This window comes from Orbicella faveolata, unplaced genomic scaffold (genome assembly GCF_042242905.1).
Source record: "Orbicella faveolata isolate gen_17 unplaced genomic scaffold, um_ofav_v1 contig_47, whole genome shotgun sequence".
In the NCBI taxonomy this organism is placed as follows: domain Eukaryota; kingdom Metazoa; phylum Cnidaria; class Anthozoa; order Scleractinia; family Merulinidae; genus Orbicella; species Orbicella faveolata.
The window spans coordinates 28,653,014-28,657,500 of record NW_028301577.1 but is presented as its reverse complement, the minus strand read 5'-3'; the positions used below and the strand labels follow the sequence as shown (position 1 = coordinate 28,657,500).

General features: G+C 39.9%; 1 long non-coding RNA gene across 1 annotated transcript in view; it reads left to right on the top strand.

Annotated features, from left to right (window-relative positions):
- LOC149097811 (uncharacterized) overlaps positions 1–361 on the top strand; it is a 1,380-nt gene extending 1,019 nt beyond the window's left edge. Inside the window, exon 3 of the long non-coding RNA XR_016204280.1 lies at positions 258–361. This is a non-coding gene — a long non-coding RNA (uncharacterized LOC149097811). The remainder of the gene's footprint in view (positions 1–257) is intronic.
- The last annotated feature ends 4,126 nt before the right edge of the window (positions 362–4,487 follow it).

Genomic DNA, 4,487 nt, shown 5'->3' with positions numbered 1-4,487 from the left:
GAGTACATCACTGATTACATGGAGTAAGGATATTAACTTAACTGAGCCGAGAAATCAATTGCGGTTGATCATTTTCGGAAAACACAGAAGCCAAGTGTGAGGTCTTGAACATAGAAATTGCGCTGTTTATTAGGTTATTAGTTTTTGAAACTTTGGCGGAGAAATGATTGAGTGAAGTATTTTCACTAGTGTCGGAGAATTCTGGTTTTGGTGATGAATGGTGAGATACAGTTTTTGATTATATGTTTTTCTTTCAGAGTGAAGTGCGGATTAGACGCGAAGAGCTACAAAACTCAAGCTGGACATCAAACTCAGTATTGGAAGATTCGGTGAGTTGTGTGTTCACACTGTTTCGAAATAAGACGACGTCGAAAGGAAAAGGATTGAGCTAAGCTTTGGCTAGTGGGTCTGATTAAGGCTTCGGTAATGGCTATCAAAGTCTGTTTCAATTTCATCTCTCGTCACAAGAGTTGTAAAAGCTGGGAGCTGCTACTTAAGATACGACGATCTCCGGAGACGAAGCGCTCTCTATTCTTAGCAATAGAATTTAAAGGCACCATTTGCTAAACGCCAAGAACCATGGAAAATAGCACTTCAAATGTTCCTTTGTAAGGAATGTGGGAACATTTTACTGAGCGAGCACTTTGGTCCGGTTGCCATCAGACAGAAAATCTGGAAAACTTAGCTTAAAACTGAGCTTGTTGACTGAATGGGCTTGACATGCTCCTAAAGAACCTCTCGCGCAAGAGACAGGGATCACTGAAATAATTTGCTGTGAAATGGTAACCCTGGTTCACATTCGTGCACCGTTTCAAAGGCTCAAAGCACTGTCAGATATTAGGAATAGCTAGCAAAAAGCATTTTCATTTTTTTTCGCTTTCTGTTTTTCAACTTCTGGTGACATGTGTTTATCTTAGGATGGAAATTACTTATCCTCAAGAACAATTTAGAGGTAAGTCACCAAACAAAATATAGCTACACATTGAAAAGTATCTGGTATGAAATACAAATTACATAGAAACTTCAATTTAGTACGTCTTCTTTGATTTTTAGGAACAGTGAGTCTATAAACTGTATACGGCTGAATAAAAATAATGTAAACAGAATTTGCGTCACCACTATTTGCATATGCACTGTTGTTATTTGAAACGAACAGCACTGGATGTTTAGCAGCATTATCGCCCCCTCACTCCATATACTCTATAAGCTTGGAGCCTCCTTTACTGACAAACTTAAAAAATGGGTTAGAATATTTTTTGGCAATGTGCTACTTTTAACAAGTTACTCCGTTCGATAACTGACAGCCGTGAAGAAATGAATTCAAGTAGAGAGCTAGTTATTTACGCGCAAAAAATTCACTGTCAGTCTTTAATTCTGATGTAGTGCTCAAATTTCATCCTACTTACCCCCGCAGGTTGGCAGCAGATGAAAATTTGACAATATCCTCAAGATCAAGCTACCGACCTTCAACAAAAATAAAAATATCTCTAGACATTAACTGGTATCTGGCACGAAATAAAATTTGAATAGAACTTCCATTTGGTAAATCTTTGAATTTTAACAACAGCGAGTCTATCAACTAAATACGGCTGACTTTAAATAATGTAAACAGAATTCGCGTCTCGCCTATCTGTAGATGCATTGTCGTTATTCGACACGAACAGCACTGGATGTTTATCAGCATTATACTCCCTCCTTTGCTCCATATACTATATAAGCTAGGAGCATAGTTTATTAAAGAACTAAAAAATGGGTTAAAATATTTTCTGACAATGTGCTATTTTCATTAGCGACGTTGGCTAGTTCGATTTCGGACAGCCGCGAAAAAATTAATTCAAGTAACGAGCAAGTTATTTCCGCTTAACCCACGAAACAAACCATGATCATGCGTTGGGTAATGGCTTGTAAACAATTTTAACAACAAAAAATTTATATATAAGGATTTGTCTTCGTTTTCAACAAACAGATGGTCTGCAAACAAAAGTCAATAGATTTTGCTTTGTAAACATTAAAGTTTGGGTAGCAGTTGGTGGGTGTCAAATAACGCAAGCAGAAGGTTTTTGATGTTATCAACTCGTTACATTACATGAAAGGCAAATAACACAAGCAGAGTTCTCCATTCGAGAATCGCATGTCATAACATCGACTTAAAAATATTTCATGACATCGCGTACCCCAATAGCAGTTTCTCGAAACGACCAATTCGAAACTTTCGTCCCATCGAGAATTTCATGCAAGATATGACAAGCGAAATTATCCATTCCACAATTGCATATAATTACTACGACTCACAGATATTTCACAACATCATGTTACCATTATCTAAGTTTGTCGATACGACAGATTCCTTTCATTCGTGGAAAGGAAAATTTTCTGCACGAACCTACAAGCACACTCCTCCATTAGACAATTTGATGTAAATACAAGCCCTTGTAGGGCTTACGTTATTTTACACAACGGTACAAAACGAAAGAAACAAATCTATACCGAAATAAACGTATCAAGTATCAAAACAGTAAAATTCCTCTGTACGAAAACCTAAAAAGGAATAAAACAGCGGAACTCCGAAATTTGTAAATTCGAAGATCTGTATTTCGAGAACCGAGTCCTTCCAAGACTGTACTATATAACACTTATTGCTTCAGATTATTTAACACTTCGTACATACAACTGGATGCAGTGATATTTTTTAACAGCGAGTTATAGCCGAAAGATCACAAGTGCTCCATTTCGCAAATTACAAATACGTATTTTAAGAAACGGGTGCTTCAGTACCTTACTTCCTTCGTTACCATAGTGATAAAGCGAACATTAACTCGTGAAAGGTGAGTCAAGTAGTAGGTACTCCTTTTACCGAGCACAAATCTGTAAGCTCGAAACCGAGCGTGCAATAATTTTTCCCCTGACGATTTCCCTGCAAACCAAGGCCATCACGTGCCAGTTTAGAGTCCCGGGTACTGGGAAATATGATCCAAGTTCTGGATATCAACCCATAGTTGCTCAACCGAGCGTTCAATTGTTTTTCCTTGTCCATTTCACTGCAACCCAAGGCCATCAGAAGTCAGTATAGAGTCCCTGGGACTGGACAATATCCCCCAAGTTCCGGGAAATCGAGCCAAAGTTGGTGAAAATCACGATGCGTGTAAGTCGGTCTTCGCTACCTTTTTCACTCTTAAAATTAAGTGGGGCTATTTTGGCGCTAGAAATTAGCTCCAAAGCGAGCGTGCGATAGTTTTACCTCCATCCATGTCACTGAAAACCAAGGCTATCACGATGAAGTTTAGAGTCCCTGGGACTGGAAAATATCATCAAAGTTCCGGCATATCGAGCCAAAATTGGTCAAAATCACGATGCGCGTAAGGCGGTCTCGGCTATTCTTTCAGTCTTAAAATGAAGTGGGGCTATAATTCGGCCTAGAAGCTCAAAACCAAACGTTCAAATATTTTTCCTCTGTCCATTTCACTGAAAATCAAGGCCATCACAAGTTAGTTTGAAGTCCCTGGGACTGGAAAATAATCGAGCCAAAGGTGATCAAAATCACAATGCACGTAAGGCGATCTCAGCTAATCTATCAGTCTTAAAATAAAGTGGGGCTATATTTTGGCCTACAAGCTCGAAACCGAGCGTTCAAATATTTTTCTCTGTCCATTTCACTAAAAACCCAGGCCATCACGAATTAGTTTAGAGTCCCTGGGACTGGAAAATATCCGAAAAGCTCCAGGAAATCGAGCCAAAATTGGTCAAACTCACGATGCTCATAAGGCGGTCTCGGCTACTCAATCAGTCCTTAAATGAAGTGACGTGGAGCTATCTTTCGGCCTAGAACCTCGAAACCGAGCGTTCAAATATTTTTCCTCTGTCCATTTCACTAAAACCCAGGCCATCACAAGTTAAGTTTAGAGTCCATGTGACTAGAAAATATCCCCCAAGTTCCGGCAAATCGAGTCAAAGTTGGTCAACATCCCTATGCTCGTAAGGCGGTCTCGGCTACTCAATCAGGATTAAAATAAAGTGACCTGGGGCTAAATTTCAACCTAGAAGCTCGAGATCGAGCGTTCAAATATTTTTCCTCTGTCCATTCTACTGAAAATCAAGGCCATCACCAGCTACTTTAGAGTCCCTGGGACTGGAAAATATCTCCGAAGTTCCGCAAAATCGAGCCAAAGTTGGTCAAAATCAAGATGCGCGCAAGGCAGTCTCGGCTACTCTATCAGTCTTAAAATGAAGTGAGGCTATATCTCGCCCTAGAAGCTCGAAACCGAGCGTTCGGATGTTTTTCCTCTGGCCATTTCACTGAAAACCAAGGCCATCACCAGCTCGTTTACAGTCCCTGGGACGGGAAAATATCCCTGACGTTCCGACAAATTTAGCCAAAGTTGGTCAAAATTACCGTCGATGCGCGTAAGGCGGTCTCGGCTACTTTTTTAGTCTTAAAATGAAGTGGGGCTATATTTCGCCGTAGAAGCTGGAAACCGAGCGTTCAAATA